We start from the raw sequence: 12,502 nt of genomic DNA on the forward strand, positions 1-12,502 counted from the left end.
AGGGTTTACCGCCTCGGCCGCTAGATCCCCTTCCTCCTCTGCCTCTGGAGGGACGGCGAGATGCGTCTCTGCCTGCACCTCTGCTTGAGCCTCTACCTTTGGGACGAAAGGTAGTCGTCTCTTGCTCGAAGGCAGGGGTAAAATCCGGTGATTGGGACAAAACCGGTTGGGTGACCAGCTGAAAGGTCTGTTGTGGATGAGCAGCCACTTGGGGAGTAGCGGGTCCCGGAAACTGCCGTCTCTGTTGACACTTGCTGGGGTTTTGGCTTGAAGCATTTCCTCTTAGGTTGAGGGCCATCGTCCTTAGAGGATTTCCTCTTCTTCGACATGCCCCACTTGTTGAGAAGGTTCCTATTCTCAGTGGCGGCCTTGTCGGTGATCTCTTTCACAAGATCGGAGGGAAAGAGGTGCTTACCCCAGATGTTGGAGGAAATCAGCCTCCGGGGTTCGTGTCTCACTGTGGCACTTGAGAACACGAATTCACGACAGGCTCTCCGAGCCTTCATGAAATTGTACAGGTCCTTTACCAGAGTCGCCATATGCGATTTAGCGAGTACCATGTAGTGGTCGGGGACTCTGGTGTCGCCAGCCATGACGTCAAGCTGTACTTGGAGGGACATGGATGCTGCGAGCCTTTCCTTCGTGTCTTGTTCCCGATGAAGGAGATGGTCATTAAGTTTCGGGAGGTCTTCATTAAACTGACGTCCAGCCACGTCAGGATCTAGTTTTCCCACCACGAAGGTATGCTGGATATCCTTCCAGTGTCAAACATCGGGGGGAGTCACCAGGGAGAAGGGTCTGCACTCCTCCAGTGCAGGACAAGGCTTCCCTTCTTCCACTGCCTTGTGACACGCAGCGAAGGCCTTTTCCGTAAAGGGGAGGACTGCATCGTCGGGTGCGACGTAGGTAGGGTGCTTCTTGCTCAGCGCCGGAAGCATTGAGCAGGTAAAACCCCTACTTTTAACAGCTTTGGCCAACATAGCCTGGGCCTTCGGGAGATCGAAAACTATTACCTCCTTAGGTTCGGTCTCCTCTTTAGAGGCAGGTTCGGATCGAAGCCGGACGTAACAGTCCGGGTAAGCCTCAAAGCTCGGGAAGAACTCCACTTCTTCCAGGGCAATCGAGCCGATCTTCTCGCTGATGAAGATCATGCCCGTTGCGATGGGCATATGCTCGGCATACCTCCAGGGGTTGGCGTGCGAGCATATCGGGAGGTCCTTAACAGAAATCTTTTTCGGCTCTTTGGAACCTCCCATGGACCTGATGTATTCGTGAGTCACTTGAAGCTTCTTGTCCATAAGTGCTTCGATCATACGGAACATCACCTGGGCGGATGGGATGGGGTCCGAGGTAGCGGAGGTAGACGGGAGAGACACTTCCGTCGGTGTAGGAGTAGGGGCGGGGGTGGAAGGCGGAGTGACCTCATGCTCCGACTCGGTGTATTCCACCAGGTCCTCTTCATCGTCCACGTCTTGGGCCATGAGGTTCCTCTCCGTGTTCTCCAAAATATCCGACATGCGTTCCTCGTTGTCGGCATCCAGGTGACACTCGTGCATGGACTGGGCCATGACAACATCGGGTTCCACCGTTATCTGGACGGTGGGGATCTGATCCTTGGGGACCACAGAATCTGGGGATGCCTTTGGGAACAGTAAGGCCCTCATGTCTTCAGTGGCAAGGTATGGTCCAGTGGCGTTCTTCTGGAAGCCACGCACCCATTTGCGTAGCTTCTCTCGAGAATGGCCCTAACCTCCGCTGAAGGAGGGTTATTGAACGCGTCGACCAGGCGATCCTGGCAGACCGTACAGTTCTGCGGGTCCCAGAACTTCAGATCCCCTTTCTTGTTGGCACAAGGGGCGTGGGTCCTACACGCCGTGTGTCCATAAAAGTGCGGGCGCTTCACTGCACAGAAGCTGTGGTCGCACTTCATTTGCTCCTCATGTAAGAGAAAGAGAACATGAGTATGGGGGAGTCATAAGGATGACTCTTAAACTAAAGTTAAATATTAATTGATTAATTTTTAACTTAACATTAAGTGTGATGAACAGAGAATGGGCGGAAAAGAAGGAGATAGATACATACTCCGTGTAACCCAACATTAAGTGTGATGAACAGAGAATGGGCGGAAAAGAAGGAGATAGATACATACTCCGTGTAACCCGCCCAGCTGGTTACCGTGACCTTCACCCATAGACAATCTGTTGTGACCGAAGGCACAGGATAGAATTCAACATGGAATGCCCGTAAGGAAGTGGGAATTCTAATGGGAATTGTCAAGGATATAAGGCTAGGACTGAGGCCACTCAGACTCTAGAATATGGAACTAGAAGATCCCATAGGGTAACGGTTTCTGGCAACCAGCCGTGCTAAGATACACACAGCATGCTGGAAATCTGTGATATGCAAGAAGACAGCATGGTTACTAATAGAACGGTAAGATAATACCTATCCATTTACGTAATCAAGTCATCTGGTTGCGATGTAGGGCTATCAACATCAGATGATAGCAAGTAGAAGGGGGTGCAAGTTGCCTTGACCCCTCCGGAAGGCTCTGGCAGACCGCCGGCAAGCCGGAGGCCGCTCCAGCAGAGTTTCTGGCATTAGAGAAGACAATATAGAAGTCAAGAGTAATACCAGGGTGGCGGCCGCCGTGCACGCCGGCGGGGAGCGGCGGCTCCTGCAGCCGGAGGTTGCCGGCTTGGTGACAGGAACAAGGATGGTTATAGCAGAACCGGACTGCCGGCAGCGTATGCCGGAACTCCAGGGGGCCGGCCGGTGGACGGACGACTGAGGCTATGAGGAAAGAGGGAAGGCCATCGGCTAGGCGCCGGCGGCAGGCGGCAGTCCCTGGGCACACGGAGGACTGGCGGCCCAGAAGGCAAGGGATAAGTCACCAAGGTAGGAGGTGGGTATCACCGACAGTGGAGGCGGCAAGGGACCGGCACCAGGATAGTGAAAGAGACAGAAGGAGGGATGTAGGGGTGTACCCATGATAGAGGCTAGTCCTATCACCCAGAAGCTGGGGTCGCAGAGGACCGGGAGCTAAGGGAGCCCAAGGGAGGGCCGGGAACACCCTGTAGACAGAACGCATCCAGTGGCTAACCCCATAGGACACTATGAAGGGTATATGTACCAGAGCGGACTGCACACAGGAGCTCAAGGTAGCCCTATCACTCCACCCTAAGGAGGAGTTGTAGGACAGGGGACAGATGGGTGTAGACTAACCTAAGTATAGGCTAGGCCATACAAGAGATAGGTGGGGAGGGGAGAAGAGAAGGGTCTTCTGTGGAGGAGGTTCTGTACCAAAGCGGCCACCGAGGAAGGGAGGACACTCCCTAGCCTAAGGTAAGGCAGCCTGTCTGAAAACGGTGCATGGGTATCGTTTCAGCAAGGTACAGAGCTAACTCCTCCAAAACCTAACCTAGAGCAGGGAGGTTATACCCTGAACCAGGAAGGATGGAAGACATATCGCTATTGCAGGGAAGGTCGGAGACCAGCCACAGCAATAGAGGACGGACTAGCCGTTCCTCATTCTCGGACGCCACCTTAAGGGGGGATCATTCCCTTAGGGGGGGACAGAGAAGCGATATAAATACTCTGATAAGAGCCTGATCCCCTTACGTGGTAGGGGGAGCAAGGCTGCACAGAGGGGATGCCCTAATGCAGAGGGTGAAGGAAGCATATAGGGGTCCTACTAGTAGGTTAGGTTAGAAAGGCACACTAACTAACCTATCCCCTATATGGTCCCTGAAGGCGAAAACACTTGCATCACAGTCAACAGTATTGTAAAATAATGCCACTATCTTCATAAATAAACCTAGGATCACTGATAAATATCATGCATGAACACTGATATAGGCGCTCTGGCCTAGGGGCTAGACTAGCCAACTGGTATGGGGTCAGTTGATGACCGATAATAAAGCGTCAAAACACGATATAAAAGTTCCTAGCTATGAAGACTAAATAACTAATAGTATCGATTAGTTAATGAGGCCGGAAAACGCTGTTGAGGCTATCTAAATAAGGCATGCAAAACAACAGCGACGCCATAAAATGGCCGGTCCGGTCGAGGCACAGCTCTGCCACAAAACATCAAATATCTCGAAAAGTAAAAGTTACTTAACGGTCAGAGCTTATTTAAACAATACTGGAACCTTGTACTCAACTTTCCAGAAGAAGGCGAGGCCGAGGGTAGAGACATAGCCAAGATGCAAGTCGATAAGTACGCACAAGGAAAAATCCGACTAGTAAGGCAAGCTACTAAACGAAGGATGAGGACGGACGTGACGTCATTTAGCAATGGCGCCCGTTTGTTTACGTCTCAAGTACCAAAAGTAGCCACGAACGAGATTAGCTGTGGAACGGCTCCCCAGCTATTCTCCGCCCCTACACACCGAAGTGTTAACTCTGTTTGGGGTGTAGATAGCTATGTGGCGCGTTAATACATGCGTCCCCTGTTGATATACGATGTCTTAAAGGGAAAACTTTAGGATACTCGCTCCAGAAGTTAGAATTCTGTGATAACCTGTGGTTAAATTCTCTGGGAATATTTAGTAGTGATATACCCAAGGAAGCTACCAAAAAACAGATTTTGAGCGAAGCGAAAAATTTATTTTTGTGTGAGATAGCCATGGCGTCCTGATTGAAGGTTCCTTTTTGGTAGCTTCCTTGGGTATATAACTACTAAGATATTCCCAGAGAATTTAACCACAGGTTATCACAGAATTCTAACTTCTGGAGCGAGTATCCTAAAGGTTTCCCTTTAAGACATCATATATCAACAGGGGACGCATGTATTAACGTGCCACATAATTATCTGCACCCCATACAGAGTTAACAGTTCGATATGGAGGGACGGAGAATAGCTGGGGAGCTGTTCCACAGCTAATCTCGTCCGTGGCTACTTTTGGTACTCGAGACGTAAACAAACGGGCGCCATTGCTAATTGACGTCACGTCCGTCCTCATCCTGAAGCCAGTTGCTTGCCGATCACAATGATACAGCAGCGCAGGGTGGGACCTGACAAACTGAACGAAGTAGCAGGGAGGGTCCATCAGGACGCCATGGCTATCTCACCCAAAAATAGATTTTTCGCTTCGCTCAAAATCCGTTTTTTGGGCTCAAGCCATGCCATGTCCTGATGGAAGAGTACCAGAGAATCAATGTATCGTGGTAGATTTTCCCCTTGTAGTGTAAGTGCCTAGGGCTTTGACAGGATAAGCATAGTAACCTCAATAGGAGAACCGATGGGAAGAAACTTCCTGCCCCCCCTGGCAGCGAAGTCCCAACGGACCATGCCGAAGATCAAAGTGGTCATCGAAGGGCTACTCACCTTGCTGGGAGAACATGAAGAACTCGGAGACAAGACTGAATGGTTGGCATTCATATAGGAACATTCACAAAGGCAGACAAGTGGTGGTTAGGCACTGTATGTGAATAGAGAGTCGTCTGGTCTCTAAGGTATGATGTAAGTAAGTATTCGTGTAGGAATATTACATTGCAGAAGCGAGTACAGTATATCATAAGGGTTGAACCCTTAGTCATCTTCATCGACATAAGAGGAAGGGGATAATAAAACTATGACAGTCATGTATTTCATAGTATAAGTAGGAGCGGATTGAGACGCACAATTAATAAAATAGACATTTTATTTCAATATTGCAGAACATGTTAAGGAAATGCAATAAAATTGTAAAAGTTACTTACAATAAATTATAATGTACATAGTCATGAAAGACTTGCTCTTGAATCTGAAAGGGAATTTCAAATTATTAGTAGGCACTTGTTCCAGAGGAACGACAGTCTATTAAAATAAAACACATCATGCTCTAGGCATGCGGCACTCATGTGACGACTATGACATTTCACCTGGGAGAAGAACAGTCTATGAAAAAGCACTAAGTGTGTTTGAAATCGCTACGTATCACGCGAGGGTCAACATAGGCACCCGAGGAGTTAGAGTCCCAAGTAACTCACTGTTCTATGCAGAGTTAGGTGCAGGTTTCATAACACTACCTGCGGCTACCATAAAGTGTTTGACTTCGTGCACTTGTTTCGCACAATGTTTGAAGAAAACACGCGAGGATTTCCAGCCTGTGAAACTCTCCAGCCTGTGAAACTCTTAAGACTTTCGAAATCCATACTCTGAAAGAAATTCAGAGACGATGCAACTTTTCTAGGATCGTGACCGGCGGGTGAACTGTCAGGATCCGCTCTGCGAATGAAGTAGGTGATTTTCGCTCTTAGTTGTTTCAGTGACAGGTCGCTGTCCGAAGTTACTCCTTTAAAGAGTTGGCCTCCACCAAAGTCCGAAGTTCTATGAAGATAGACCTTGAGGCTCTCTACTGGACATAGAGAGGCATCTTCTTTCAGGGGGCATATTCTCCAAGGGCCCCATCTTTTGGTGGGTAATTCGTTTTTGGCGAGAAACGTCGGATCCGGGAAGAGGGTAAGGTCACCTGAATCTGTAAACAGGATGTGGCCTTCGTCCCTTGATAATGCCACTATTTCGCTGACTCGGGCTTCTGAAGCAAGAGCAAAAAGAAAGATAACTTTCTGAGTCAGATCCTTGAGAGGGCACGAATCATTGTCCAAGTTGGAGGCAAAATGGAGCACCTTGTCCAGAGACCAGGGGATCGGTTTTGGTGGGGGTGCTGGGCGTAGACGAGCGCATGCTTTCGGTAGTTTATTGAAGATGTCGTTGGACAGATCAATCTGGAAGGCATACATTAGTGGTCTAGTCAAGGCCGGTTTGCAAGTAGAAATCGTGTTGGCTGCCAAGCCCTGTCCGTGAAGGTGAATAAAGAAGGACATGCAAAAATCAATGGTGATTTCCGTAGGATTTTTGCCTTGACGAATGAGACCCATTTTCTCCAGGATGATTCGTATTGCCGTCATGTGGATTCGATCTTGTATTCCTCGAGGAAGTCTAGACTTTTCTTCGAGATCCCAAACCTTTTCTTCGCGACTAGGGAGAGAAAATCACGAGATGAAGGTCCTTGATTTTCGATGATGAAGCGAAGACAGTTGACTTCTGTACTTGCTGGGAGAGTACTGGGCCCGGGAGAGGGATCAGCGTTGGCTGCAGCTCTAGGACCAGGGGGTACCAATTGCTCCGGGGCTACTTGGGAGCCACTAGGGCCGCTGTCCCTTTGAAGGTTCTCAGCTTGGAGAGGACTTTCAGCAGAAGGTTGGTGGGAGGGAACAGGTAGATCTTGGACCATCTGTTCCAGTCCAGTGACATGGCGTCCACTGCTTCTGCCTTGAGGTCCTCGGACGGGGCTACATATCGAGGAAGTTGATTATTGTCGCTCGTTGCGAAGAGATCGGTCTGAAGTTCTGGGACTTGGTGAGAGATGCAGGAGAATGATCTTGCGTCTAGAGACCATTCCGACTCTATCGGACTTGTCCGGGATAGAGCGTCCGCCGTCACGTTGCGGGATCCTTCTAGGTGAACTGCAGACAGGTGCCATTTCTTCTTCTCTGCCAGACGGAAGATTGTCAGAAGCACCTGATTTATCTGGGGTGATCTTGAGCCTTGGCGATTGAGACATCGAACTACCACCAAGTTGTCTAGGGATAGACGAATATGGATCGAGGGAGGCGGGGAGAGTTTCTTCAGCGTTAGAAGGACCGCCATAGCCTCCAAGGTGTTGATGTGAAACGTCTTGAATAGGGGAGACCTTGTGCCTTGAGCCTATTTTTGGTGGGAGTGACCTCCCCAACCCTCCAGCGAAGCATCCGTGTGGATGTTGAGTGATGGGGGTGAGTGTTGAAGAGGAATGGACCTTTTCAGGGCCTGTGCTTCCGACCACGGCTTGAGGAGCAGCCGAAGTCTGTTTGGGAGCCGTCTCTTGAGGTCTCTTCGAGCGATGGATGCGGAACGTCTCCAGACTCCCGCGGCATCCTTTAGCTGTGCACGTAGCACTGGGTTTGTCACTGAGGCGAACTGTAGAGAGCCTAGAACTCGTTCCTGCTGACGTCTTGAGATCCGTTTGGATTTCAGCAGTCGCTTGACAGACCCTGCTATTTCCTTCCTTTTCTTCTGGGGGATGGAAAGGCGGTGTGACTGAAGGTTCCACTGGATTCCTAGCCATTGGAACCTTTGAGCTGGAGAGAGGCGAGATTTCTTTGCGTTTATCTTGAATCCCAGGTGTTCTAGGAACTGGGTGACTTTGTTGCAGGATTTTAAACAATCCTCGGGCGAGGGAGCCCAGACTAGCCAGTCGTCGAGGTAGGCCATCACCTGGACGTCTCGGAGGCGGAGCTGTTGAACGATGGCACCTGCCAGCTTTGTGAAGATCCGAGGGGCAACGTTGAGGCCGAAGGGCATGGCCCTGAAGACGTAGCTTTTCCTTTGGAGTCGAAATCCTAGGTAGGAGGAAGCGTGGTGGTTCATTGGAACGTGCCAATAGGCATCCGCCAGGTCTATGGAGACCGTGTAGGAACCCTGAGGCAGAGGGGTCCTTAACTGATGAAGAGTCAGCATCTTGAACTTGTTGTTCGCTATGAACTTGTTGAAGGGGGATAAGTCTAGAATGACTCTGAGCTTGTCGGAGTCCTTCTTGGGGACGCAAAACAGTCTCCCTTGGAACCTGGTTGACTTTACCCTCCTAATCACCTTCTTGTTCAAGAGATCTAGGACATATTCTTCCAGAAGGGGGGTTGATTGTTGGAAGAATTGCTGGAAGGTTGGGGGTGGTTGAGTCCAACTCCAGCCTAGACCCTTCTTGACGATGCTGTGTGCCCAGGGATCGAAGGTCCGACGATCCTGGAATTGGCGGAGTCTTCCTCCCACCGGAAGCACTTCATTGCTTCTGGTGTCCCGAGGGTTTACCACCTCGGCCGCTAGCTCCTTTTCATCCTCTGCCTCTGGAGGGACGGCGAGATGCGTCTCTGCCTGCACCTCTGCTTGAGCCTCTACCTTTGGGACGAAAGGTAGTCGTCTGTTGCTCAAAGGCAAGGGTGAAAACCGGTGATTGGGACAAGACCGGTTGGGTGACCAGCTGAAAGGTCTGTTATGGCTGAGCAGCCACTTGGGGAGTAGTGGGTCCCGGAAACTGGCGTCTCTGTTGACGTTGCTGGGGTTTTGGCTTGGAGGATCTCCTCTTAGGTTGAGGGCCGACGTCCTGAGAGGATTTCCTCTTCTTCGACATGCCCCACTTGTGAAGAAGGTTCCTGTTCTCCGTGGCGGCCTTATCGGTAATCTCTTTCACAAGATCAGAGGGAAAGAGGTGCTTACCCCAGATGTTGGAGGAAATCAGCCTCTGGGGTTCGTGTCTCACTGTGGCACTTGAGAACACGAATTCACGACAGGCTCTCCGAGCCTTCATGAAGCTGTATAAGTCCTTGACTACAGTCGCCAGATGCGTCTTGGCGAGCACCATGTAGTGGTCGGGGACTCTAGTTTCACCGGCCATGACGTCAAGCTGGACCTGGAGGGACATGGATGCGGCAAGCCTTTCCTTCGTATCTTGTTCCCGACGAAGGAGATGGTCATTAAGTTTCGGGAGGTCTTCGTTAAACTGACGTCCAGCAACGTCAGGATCTAGTTTTCCCACCACGAAGGTATGTTGGACATCCTCCCAGTGTCTAGCATCGGGGGGAGTGACCAGGGAGAAGGGTCTGCACTCCTCCAGTGAAGGGCAAGGTTTCCCTTCTTCCACTGCCCTGTGTACCGCTGCGAAGGCCTTTTCCATGAAGGGGAGGATCGCATCATCAGGTGCGACGTAGGTAGGGTGCTTCTTGCTCAACGCCGGAAGCTTTGAGCAGGTAAAACCCCTACTTTTAAAAGCGTTGGCCAGCATAGCCTGGGCCTTCGGGAGATCGAACACTATCACCTCCTTAGGTTGGGTCTCTTCTTTAGAGGCAGGCTCGGATCGAAGCCGGACGTAACAGTCCGGGTAAGCCTCAAAACTTGGGAAGAACTCCACTTCTTCCAGGACAACCGAGCCGACCTTCTCACTGATGAAGATCCTGCCCGTTGCGATCGGCATATGCTCGGCATACCTCCAGGGGTTGGCGTGCGAGCATGCAGGGAGGTCCTTAACCGAAATCCTTTTCGGTTCCTTGGAACTTCCCATGGTCCTGATGTATTCGTGTGTCTCACGGAGTTTCTTGTCCATGATGGCTTCGAGCATCCGAAACATCTCCTGGGCGCTGGTTGGGATAGGGTCCAGGGTGGCGGAGGTAGACGGGAGTGATACTTCCGTCGGTGTAGGAGTTGGGGTGGTGGTGGAAGACGGAGCGACCTCTTGCTCCGACCCAGCGTATTCCACTATGTCCTACTCATAGTCCAATTCTTCGGCCATGAGGTTCCTCTCCGTTGTCTCCGACACTTCCGACATACGCTCCGCGTTGTCGGTATCCAGGCGACACTCGTGCATGGACTGGGCCATGACAACATCGGGTTCCACCGTGATCTGGACGGTGGGGATCTGATCCTTGGGGACCACAGAGTCTGGGGATGCCTTTGGGAACAGTAAGGCCCTCAAGTCTTCGGTGACAAGATACGGTCCAGTGGCGTTCTTCTGGAAGCCACGCACCCATTTGCGTAGCTTCTCTCGAGAAGCGTCCCTAACCTCCGCTGAGAGAGGGTTATTGAACGCCTCGACCAGGCGTTCCTGGCAGACCGTACAGTTCAGTGGGTCCCAGAACTTCAGATCACCTTTTTGTTTGCACAAGTGGCGTGAGTCCTACACGCCGTGTGCCCATAAAAGTGCGGGCGCTTCACTCCACAGAAGCCATGGTCGCACTTCACGTACTCCTCCTGTAAGAGAAAGAGGACATGAGTATGGGGGAGACATAAGGATGACTTCTATTTTAAGGTTAAGTATTAAATGATTAATCTTTAACCTAATATTAAGTGGTAGAAACACTGTGACGTTCAGAGAGTGGGCGGAAAAGAAGTAGATAGACACATCCTTCATGTAACCCGCCCGGCCGGTTACCGTAACCTTATCCGTAGGCAATTTGTTGTGACCGAGGACACAGGGCAGAATTCAACATAGCATGCCGTGAAGGCAGTGGGAATTCTAGTGGGGATTGCCAAGGATATAGAACTGGGACTGAGGCCATTCAGACCCTAGGATTGGGAACGTAGAAGATCCCATAGGGTAACGGTTTCCGGTAACCGGCCGTGCTAAGATACACGTAGCATGCTGGAAATCTGTGATATGCAAGAAGACAGCATGGTTACTAATGGAATGGTAAGGCAATGCCTATCCATTATGTAATCAAACCATCTGGTTGCGATGTAGGGCTATCAACATCAGATGATAGCTAGTAGAAGGGGATGCAAGTCGCCTTGACCCCTCCGGAAGGCTCCGGCAGACCGCCGGCACGCCGGAGGCCGCTCCAGCAGAGTTTCTGGCATTAGGGAAGACAATATAGAAGTCAAGAGTAAATACCAGGGTGGCGGCCGCCGGCACAGCGGCGGCACGCCGGCGGGGAGCGGCGGCTCCGGCTGCCGGCTTGGTGACAAGAACAAGGATGGTTATAGCAGAACCAGACTGCCGGCAGCGGATGACGGCACTCCGGGGGCCGGCCGGTGGACGGACGTCTGAAGCTATGAGGAAAGAGGGAAGGCCATCGGCTAGGCGCCGGCGGCAGGCGGCAGTCCCCCGGCACACGGAGGACTAGCGGCCCAGAGAGCAAGGGACAAGTCACCAAGGTAGGAGGTGGGTATCACCGACAGTGGAGGCGGCAAGGGACCGACACCAGGATAGTGAAAGAGACAGAAGGAGGGATGTAGGGGTCAGGCCACGGACCCCAAGACATCCCACCTGAGTGGGTGTACCCATGATAGAGGCCAGCCCTATCACCCAGAAGCAGGGGCCGCAGAGGACCGGGAGCTAAGGGAGCCCAAGGGAGGGCAGGGAACACCCAAGAGGGGGGGAGAACCCCTGCAGACAGAACGCATCCAGTGGCTAACCCCATAGGACACTATGAAGGGTATATGTACCAGAGCGGACTGCACACAGGAGCTCAAGGTAGCCCTATCACTCCACCCTAAGGAGGAGTTGTAGGACAGGGGACAGATGGGTATAGACTAACCTAAGTATAGGCTAGGCCATACAAGAGATAGGTGGGGAGGGGAGAAGAGAAGGGTCTTCTGTGGAGGAGGTTCTGTACCAAAGCGGCCACCTAGGAAGGGAGGACACTCCCTAGCCTAAGGTAAGGCAGCCTGTCTGAAAACGGTGCATGGGTATCGTTTCAGCAAGGTACAGAGCTTACTCCCCCAAGACCTAACCTAGAGCAGGGAGGTTACACCCTGAACCAGGAAGGATGGAAGACATATCGCTATTGCAGGGAAGGTCGGAGACCTAGCCCCAGCAATAGAGGACGGACTAGCCGTTCCTCATTCTTGGACGCCACCTTAAGGGGTCATCATTCCCTTAGGGGGGGACAGAGAAGCGATATATACTCTGATAAGAGCTTGATCCCCATACGTGGTAGGGGGAGCAAGGCTGCACAGAGGGGATGCCCTAAGGCAGGGGATGAA

The sequence above is a fragment of the Palaemon carinicauda genome, chromosome 11 (assembly GCF_036898095.1).
Source record: "Palaemon carinicauda isolate YSFRI2023 chromosome 11, ASM3689809v2, whole genome shotgun sequence".
NCBI lineage: Eukaryota > Metazoa > Arthropoda > Malacostraca > Decapoda > Palaemonidae > Palaemon > Palaemon carinicauda.